General features: G+C 37.6%; 1 long non-coding RNA gene across 2 annotated transcripts; it reads right to left on the bottom strand.

Moving 5' to 3' along the window:
* Positions 1 to 1,446: 1,446 nt before the first annotated feature.
* Positions 1,447 to 8,884, bottom strand: LOC143660702 (uncharacterized). Of its 2 annotated transcripts, XR_013164190.1 has the most exons (4): positions 8,758 to 8,884; positions 6,825 to 6,948; positions 6,551 to 6,611; positions 1,447 to 1,921 (listed from the first exon to the last, which is right to left on the bottom strand). It is a non-coding gene; the product is annotated as an uncharacterized LOC143660702 (long non-coding RNA). The 2 variants fall into 2 exon arrangements; XR_013164193.1 differs by lacking the exon at positions 6,551 to 6,611.
* Positions 8,885 to 9,818: the final 934 nt, after the last annotated feature.

Below are 9,818 nucleotides of genomic sequence, written 5' to 3'. Positions count from 1 at the left end.
GATCATCATTTGCCCAATTTCCTCACGTCCTCCAGGCAACCGGTATCGTCATATCTTCATGACTTCTTGGTGCTCCAGTAGGCACACAGTGGGGTGTTAAGGATGACCCCTAAGCACTGGTTTCACTACTCATACCTGTAACCAGAATTCTCCTTGGGTTATTCTCAAAGTCAATCCTTATAAAATGTGCATGCCCAATAAATATTCTAGAATGGCTGAGATATATACCATATATGCTTGGGGCAGCAAATGACCAATGCCCAGCACCATTGTGACTTCTTTTACCCAAACTGTATGTCCTCCATACCCATCAATGTGTGTCAGGGGATGGCAAATCTGTCTGGGTTTCCATACAACAGTGTACATTCTTCCCCTATATCCACTAAGGTTAAAACGTGTTGCACATTGTGGGGGGCCAGTATATAGATAGTCCTACATGCTGTCTCTGATATCCCAGTTCCCCCACCACCTGGGCTCCTAAGCAAGTCTGTCAGTCAAACAAGTCCAAATTATCCCCATTGCTTCATAAGACATCATGCAAGTATAATGGGCAACTTTCTGTTTGCTTTTTCCCTTTTAGTTTGGTGAATCATTGCTCTTGGGGTAACTCTTTTCACAAAGCCAATAATACTTCATTGGACTGTTGATTAATCTTCTCCAGATCACCCCTGTGGCCAACAAGTCCACTCACATTTGTAACCAAGATACCTTGGTGGGACCACCAGTTTTACCAGCCCCTCTCCATTCATGGGGCATTTTCCACTCAGTTGGTGGCCCTATTCCATTCCACACTGGGTGCACCCCCTTTTCTTGTTTGCATATTTTCACATCCCCCAACTGCACCATGGCCATGGTTACGTCATACACACTACAGTCCACATAGGCAGCGAGAATTGCAGCCAAAGCACCAAAGGTACCAGGAGGTGTTGTGGCCAAAATCACATCCTTCATGTGAGTTGTAAATGGCTCATCATCTAGGGTTCTATACCAGTCTTGGAACATCATTTGCTGCATCCCCATTTCCCAGATGACTTGGACTAAGTTCTTACATGATATGTAGTTCTCTTACTTACAGCCTCTGAGAGTTCTCCTGGGTTTTGTCAGGCCAGATTCATAAGCTAGTTGATCACTGAATGATTTCCTTGTGCTAATCATCAGCTGCTTTGTATACACTGTTGTAGGGATGGATGGGTAGTTATGGACCCTAGCTTGCCATTTTGCTTTCTGAGAATTACAGGCTATTGGCCCCATCATCTCACAAGCATAGCAGCCACACTGGAAGTGTTTTGCCAGGTTTTTGCCATACTTCTCTTGTGAGATCCCAGAGTCATCTGGAGTATATGCTGTGTATGTCATTAGTCAGTGGACCTGTGGGGGACCCTCCAGTCTACCGCCTGGACCCAAGGGCTGGTCATGCTTAACCTGTTGTTTTATTATGGAGTAGGCATGAAATAAAGGGAGAATATTTGCCTGGGACAGTGTCGACTCACTCCCAACTCCTGCTATTCCAGGTAGCCCTGGGGCTACCTTTTCCTCTTCCAGGGCTCAGACCTGGGATTCCAATTCTTGCTATTGCTTCAGTGTCCGAACATGCACTTGTGCTGCTGAAGATTCTTTGTGCTGTTCTCGCAGCATGGTTTAAAAAAAAAAAAAAAAGACATCTTCCTCACCATACCATGCTGGGCAGCTGGGACATCAGCTTCATGTCTTTCAAAGTCTTAGCCATCACCTATGGGGCGAGATCCACTTGACCCCAAACCTCCTGAGCAGACCAGTACAGCAAGACAGCTGCTATGGGATACCACAAACCTGGGACCACATCCCATCTGGTCCTTTGTCTTCCAGGGTGGAGGAGTCACTCACCGTATCCTGCTGATTATGCCAAATGTAAGGTCCCACCTCAAGATTAGGTTGTTCCAGCCTGGTGGTGAAAAGAAAGCATGAAGAGCCATCATAGAGTGGTAAGGCTTTAATCATATCCCTCCATGCTGCAACCTATGTATGGATGGGTTTTTATACCATTGTTACACAAAGGTGGCAACATGCCAAAAGATTACATAATATGCACTGAATCATGGTTATATAACATGTCCTGACTCATGATTATGTAAACTGTTATACAGTATGTTGAATTATTCTCCCCCAGAAATTCAGACCCAGAAGTTCTGCAGGCAGCCATCTTAGCAGGCTGTTTACATTCTCAAAATTCCCTGGGCCCCACAGTGACTTGCTTCAAACCAAAAGAATATGGCAAAAGTGAGGAGATGTCACTCCCATAATTAAATTTTCTTATATAAGACTTTGTCTTGCTATCAAGCTTGTTCTTGTGTCTTACTGTCATCATTGGCTTTGAAGAAGCAAAGTGACATAAGTTGTTTAGTTGCAAGGAAAGAAATTCTGCCAACAACCTGAGTGAGCTTGAAAAAGAACCCTTTCCCAGTTGATTCTCCAGATGAGACAACATGTTCATCGCAACCTTTTAGGAGAGCCTAGTTAAACTGTGCTTAGACTCCTGACTCCCAGAATTTGTGAGCTCATTAATGTGTTGTTTTATTTACATAGCTTTTGATGACTTTCTATGCAACATAGAAAAAAATAATACAAGAAGAAATATCCATCTTCACAGATTAAGAATGACTTGCTGAAGGTAGAGGTTTATTTTTAATATTATTAGGTTCTAGGTCACCTAACACCTTTTCAGTTGCCTTAGTAGCACTGGGGTACACATTATGCTCTGAGGTTTCATTCAATGCTGAGTAATGATATCAAATTAGGTTCAAGCTCAAAATTCAAAACAATATAGAATGAAAAGGAAAAAGCAATTAGATTGCTTATCCATAGACCTTAATCTTAATGATTTCACCAATTTATTTTCTTTTATCTTTTTTAAAACTATACTAGTATTCCTGAGTGTTTTAGGCTCAGTTTCAAAGTGAAACTCAAAAATTATTATGGTGCTAAAGCTATTCTGTCTTTTGTAAAAAGAGGAAGAATACAGTAGTTGAGTTTAAAAATATGGATTTATAGGTAGATGGAGAGAGAGAATGAGAGAGAGGGATTATAGCTGGTTATAATCAAGAAGCCAAAAGACCAAGATGAAGTAAGAGAGAACATGTTCATGTCCCTGAAAACTATAGTCAATCAATCCACTTCTAGCTTTTATTTATCTGAATTCAAAATGTTTCTTTTTGTTAAACAGAAAAAACAAACCACCTTTCTGCTTTCTGTCTCTCTCATGTCTAAAAGCTTGATTCTGCAGGACCATCTTGCTATGGTTTTATATATCAAGGCATGGATCATTAATGAACCATGGGGTAGAATCACGAATCCCACCTTACTTTGTTCAATTTCATGAGCTGCTTGAGATTCCCCAAGATGCATTTCTCATGAGGAAGCAAATCCCATATAGGATTTAACTCATTTCTCTTTCAATTCCTCTTTCTGCTCTCAGGCCTATTAGTTGTCAAAAATATATGCCCTCTATATGTTTGCAGTTGGTTGAAAGTGCAGGAAGTAAATGGCAAATAATCCAGGAAAAAGAATTATTGAGTCTATCTGATATATTCACATGGGACACTCACAGGGGTTTTATAATACAACCTTCATTGCCATCAATGCTGGGACAGAATGTAATAAGGTAGTCAGATAGAGTTGCAGGCTCCCATCTTTCTTCATTTTAAGGATGCTATTCTAACATTTTTGTAAATGAAGTTCTTAAACCTTTTTGGAGCTCAGTATTCTGGATAGAAATGGCATGCTACCTCCTGATTATCAGATTAGACCTGTAGCTCTTTCTTTGGTACCATCAGGCAAAAAAAAAAGAACAACAAAAATCCCACATATACATTTCTAAGTATATGACATAATATGATCAGTTGTTAGGACACATATTGGCTACAACACAGACAGACAGAATGCAACATTGGCAATTATTTTAACAGTGAGGACTTTCTTGCAAAATAACTGCATTGTTTGGCGAAAAATTGACTACATACCTCAACTCACAATTGATGAATTTGGCATGCCAATCATACCTACTTTAGGACAGGTTACCTACCACGAACCAAAACACTAGAGTAGTCAAGCAGCAAAACTTCGCGTTGTGACCTCAAGTAATTCCATCTGGATCTCTACATCTTCACTTGTAAAAATGATGCCAAATTAATGAGTCAAGCTAATTTCTGAGTTCTTTCTAATCTAAAATTTGTTCAAAATCAAGAAAGTATATGGGAAAAGCAGGTCAATGGATCTGTGCATGAGTGTACAACAACTTCAAATACTTCAAAATGTGTTTTGTCCTATTTACAATTCAATAGGCAAAGAGGTTAATTACAGCCTCTATATGGTTACATGTGGGTGTGTTTACAGCAAAAGGTAAGCTCCTCAGTAAATTTATCAGGCCCACATTTCACATATGACAAATTTCTTATTGGGGTTTAAGATGTTAATGCAGAAAGCATATGAGGCATGAGTCTCCATTCATATTACAAGAAATCTTTGCTTTTGCACAGTTTATTCTCTTGTAATAGGATCTGAAAACCCACATTTGAAGGCAATAAATGAATAGACTCTACTTTTTTCAGGGTCTTCAACGACTACTTTTAGTACTGAAGTAAAATATTTGAATGAAAAATCTGTGATTTGTGGGCATTCAATATGGAGATGAGGTAAGGGACAGAGCAGCATAATGGACTGTGTTGCATATTAGATGTGTTCTTTGGTTTACTTGATAACCACTTCTCAGCAGAATTAAATTAAATTCAGGTAGAGTCATAACTTTCAAGAGCCATAAGTACAGAACTATAGAGAAGTGAGTTTATGTGATCACATTCATTTATGGTCATAGCCCATGCAAGACTCCTAAACAGTATGTGTACCAACCATAAAAAAAAGATGATACTGAAATATCTCGTCTTGTTTTCCTCTACCTTTTACTTTCCTCTACCTTTTATTTGTCACTAAGAAGTGTTTCTAGCTATCTGGCAAACAATTATATTTAACACACGATTGTACTAGTTATTCTGGCAGAGATTTGAATAATGCTCAGAATTTTTCACTCAATCTTTCAGTGCAGTGTTACTGTTAATTCATTCTAGAATTATGCAGACATCAGAAAGGTATATAGTTTTAGTAGCAATTTCTGTAATATTAATGTTGGGATTGCTTTTCTAAGAGGGGAAAGAAAAAATCTTATGCTGAACTAAAGCGTCAATGAATGAGTAACCCCAATTGTCTTCCCCAAAATCTTCAAATAGATTCTAGCTGAAAAACACTGTGTTCCACATAACAGCCAAAGTTGCTGCATAAAGTTATGTGGCTTTAAAATACATTTCTAGTAAAATAAGAGGTAAGGTCCAAGAGATTTGCAGCATATTCCTGATGAAAAAGGGAGAGGACATAAACTGGACATAGCTGTGCTTTGATTTATGTTACCAACATGTAAATGGACGGTTAGGGCTTATTATTTTAAATAAATTCAAGTGGAAAGGGGTGTCTTGTATTGTAAATAACCATGGACACATTTATTTATTTATTTATTTAATTTTTTTGCTTGGACAGGCACCGGGAATTGAACCTGGGTCTCCGGCATAGAAGGTGAGAACTTTGCCTGCTGAGCCACCATGGCCCACTCTTCTATTTTTTATTTTTTTGACACATTTATTTTTAACTTCATATTTCCACCTGTCAGGTTTTATCAAAAGAGTACACACATGTTTGAGATTTAAATGGAACAAATAACAGGAGTCCTTGTTTAAGGCATTATTTAATATTCATTCATTAATTTTGTAAGCTAATAGTTCATTATATATTTACCAAACATAGAGTTTTGGTCAGAATAGGCTAGATCTTGCCACAGGAAAAAACAGCCCTGTATCTTATTGGCTTAAAAACTGGTTTCTTTCCTATACGAGTTATGTGTTGGTTACAGGATGACTAAGGTCACTGCTTAGTGACAGTGTTGTCCTCTTTCTGGGACCCAGGTTGATGAAGCAATTACTACATAGAATATGCTGGACACTAGGAAAAGAATATAGTGAGGCATGCACTAGCTCTTACATAGAAATGACACATCACTTTGGCTCACATTTCGTTGACCAATTCAAGAGTGTGAGTTACACAAAATGAGTTTAAAAGGCAGTCTGAGAAATGAAACAAACTTAATTTCCTATCCCTATGTTTAGACATACTATTCAGTCCCCAGGTTGAACAGTACGGAAAACAAGCACAATTATTTTGCTACTTGTCCTAGAAAATACTTGTCGTTGAGCTATATGATTGCTAGTTAAATAAAAGAACTTGTAAAAGCTAACAGTTCATTGTCAAAACTGACCTCAAGATTTTCATCTTGCCATATTCATCAATCCAAAACTATTATGCCTTAAACAATACCTGGTCTCAACCAGCACCCTTTTTAAGACCCACCTTAAAATCTCTTAGCTCAGACCCTAAAATCCTATAAATATTCTTCACTAGCTTTTCCTTTTGAGATACCGTGGAGACAATATCAGAATGGTGTTCTCCTTTATTACAGCTTGCCAAAGAAATTTACCTTTGCTCGATCACTCACTTTTTGCATTGGACTTTTTGAGGAGCAAGCATTTGAAACAAGCCTGGAAAAAGACAGTAAACCAAATACGCTGAATGATCTAATGACTCTCACTATATACAGAGTTAAACAAGTCTCAAGCCTTGGCATAAGATAACTGTGTCATAAATGCTTGTTAAATAAATGAACGAAATATAAAAAGGAAGGCAAGCATAATAAATCTTATAATACATTGTGAAGAAAAATAGATCAATAATAAAGGAGTATACAAACTCACTCAATGTTTCTATTGTGTTTAAACTCCTCTGATTCACTTCTTTCCTGGGTATGACAGCAAGAGTACCCCGCAGAGGGGTTGATAGTTTCTCCTTGATTTCAGAATTTCTGAGACAAACTGTTGTCTAGAAGAGAATAGCAAATATTTGGCTGTTTCTCAAGTTTCCTCCTTTATAAATCTATAAAGACACAGCATTCTTTCTTCCCAGCACTTAGGACAGTATAGATGTAAGATTAAGATTTTGAATGAATGAATGAACATCAACCCCATTCATTCCATTCCTCTGGCATGTATTAAATTCATATAAATTGCAAACCTGTGCTGGAGTTAAAGACTGAAAAATGAATGGTAGTTCATTTTTCTATGAGGCATCTTTATAAATGGAGTAAATTGTGAATCAGGGGAAAAACCACTTGGTTTCTGGAAAGTATAACATCGCTGTGCCTTCTTATAAACCTAGGAGGCGAAGAAAATTGCTTTAAGTAATAGTTCTATGACAAGCAACATGATATCATGGAAAGAGTTTTGAATTTATGATGTGTTTCCAACTCTTGGTCTCTCATTTGTTTCTCTATGTGAATTTTTTGCATGTCTCTATCAATCCCAATCTTGGTTTCCCAGTCTACAAAATTAGAGCTAAAATATACACATTATAGGCATGTTGTGAGCATGGGAATATGCAATTCTTGGAAAATAACTTAGCATTGCTTACATTTACATCCAGCAATATATTTTATTGTCCTCCTCTTACTTCTTCATGTCTTGTCCATGACCTTTTAGGATCCTCTGGCATTTCATATCCTACAGTGAATTATAATCCTTTTTTTACTAGTCCAGCTACTTCCCTTCACAAGTTTTTTTTTGAGGACAGGACTATATTATTCATTCATCTTTACATCCCACGTATTTAATACAGGGCTTGATCTATTGCATATTATCAGTAGGTGTTTAAAAAATAAAAGAACAAATATACTTATAGATGAGTGAATGAATGAATGTAATCAGGTGTAGAATTTATTAATTTTATTGTCAACAGAGCACTCTGTTGAATCATTCAAATAAGAGGGCCACTGGCCCTTTTCATCTATGAGGCTTTTTGGAAGCTGAAGAAGTAACTGGCATGCAGAAAAGGATGAAAACTAATATTTCTTTTTTTTTACATGGGCAAGCACCAGGAACCGAACCCGGGTCCTCGGGCATGTCAGGCAATCATTCTTGCCTGCTGAGCCACCGTGGCCCGCCCAAAAACTAAGATTTTAGGGCAGTTTTCCCAAATTTCCTCAATAATAAGAATTAGTTGGTGCTTATTAAACATATAGCTTCCCAGACCTCTGTCCTTGAGATTCTAATTTTGAGCCTGGAATATCATTGCAAAATTTGCATTTTCACCACACATTCCAAGGTAACATATACCAGTAAGATATTTGGTAAACATTGCTCCTGAAGACATACTAGTGATAATAATTATAGCAAAACTTATATTGCACTTTTTATGTTAAATTGCATTTACTAAACTAATTTACTTCATTAATTTACAGATACTAGCTCACTTAATCTCCGAAACAACCCTAACAGGAAATTACTATTATTATCTCCAGTTTACAGATGAGCAAAAGAGGAGTAACTGAGAGCCATAAGTGGAGTAGTCGGGATTTGAAATCTGGCTATCTGACCTCTTAACTCTTAACTCATCTTGATTCTTAACTAATTACTGTCTCCCTAACAATAAAAAATGTGTACTTGTATGGTGTTACACAATTTTAAACATGCTATTTTACTATTGTGGAATATAGATCATGCTTCAAAAAGCTGAGCAGTGAGACTATGGTTAGTGATCAGCATCTTCTCTGAGACACTATATTAGTTTCCTGTTGTTGCTGTAACAACCTACATAACCTGAGTGGCTATAAACAGAATGAATTTATTCTCTTACAGTTTCAGAGGTCAGAAATCTTAAACAAATCGTATAGGACTCCAGTTGAGATGCTGGCCAGGCGAGTTCTTTCTGGAGGCTTCAGGAGAGAATCTGTCTCTTGCCTCAATCCTCTTGAGACTGCCGATACTCCTTGGATTGTGGTTACATCACACTAATCTCTACTTCTGTCATCACATCCTATTCTACTTCTTTGCGATTCCTGTCTCCTTTGTATACACTCTTGCAATTACATTGGCCTACCACATAATTCAGGATAGTCTCCTCATTTCAAGATCCTAACTTAATCACACCTGCAAAGTACTTTTCATCATGTTAAGGTAACATATTCACAGGTTCTAGAAATTAGGATGTGGATATATTTAGGGTACCATTTTTCAGCCTAACCACCCGAGAGGCATCACAAAGGGCTGCCACAAAGAACAATCTTTTGACCCAGATGTCACTGAGCATCTTGCTTCATTGCATATGATAGCCAAAGGCTGAAGATTGGGCAAAGCATATTTAAATCTCTTAAGTAGAATACTTAAGTGAACAAAAGTTCAGGTTCTGGTTCAACCCTTAAAAACCCAAGACATGAATTACATCCATCTAATCAGTTATCAATGGTTTTTCCTCTTTTCATGGCAGCTCTCATGTTATCACAAGATAAATACTCTCCAGGAACTGGGTAATCAATCCTATCCCCAAAGTCTGAATCAAACGAATTTTCATATCTCTGAAAGGTCACTTAGACTTTATTTGCAAACTAACAACAAATCACCAAAAGTTGTAAGTCAAATAAATTACTTAGCAAAGTTTTATAGCCACCTCAGCTGAATGAATCTATCTTCCTTAGACAGAAGTGTGTTTGTATAACTCTGAGAAGGTCCCGTGAAGGGCTGCCCTTTACTTTAATGATGCAACCTTCTCTTCTGCTGAAAATATCTACAGCCACAACTTTTAGGAAGAAACTGAATCATAGCCAGCATGGAGAATTGGTGAAGGTCACACAGGGCTTAAACCTATAATAATTTGCATTCCCCTATCAGATAATAAGAAAGAAGTTATTGACTAAAACG

This window comes from Tamandua tetradactyla, chromosome 2 (assembly GCF_023851605.1).
Source record: "Tamandua tetradactyla isolate mTamTet1 chromosome 2, mTamTet1.pri, whole genome shotgun sequence".
Lineage (NCBI taxonomy): Eukaryota > Metazoa > Chordata > Mammalia > Pilosa > Myrmecophagidae > Tamandua > Tamandua tetradactyla.
Note: the sequence above shows the minus strand (reverse complement) of the source record. Positions and strands in the feature narration are given on the sequence as shown.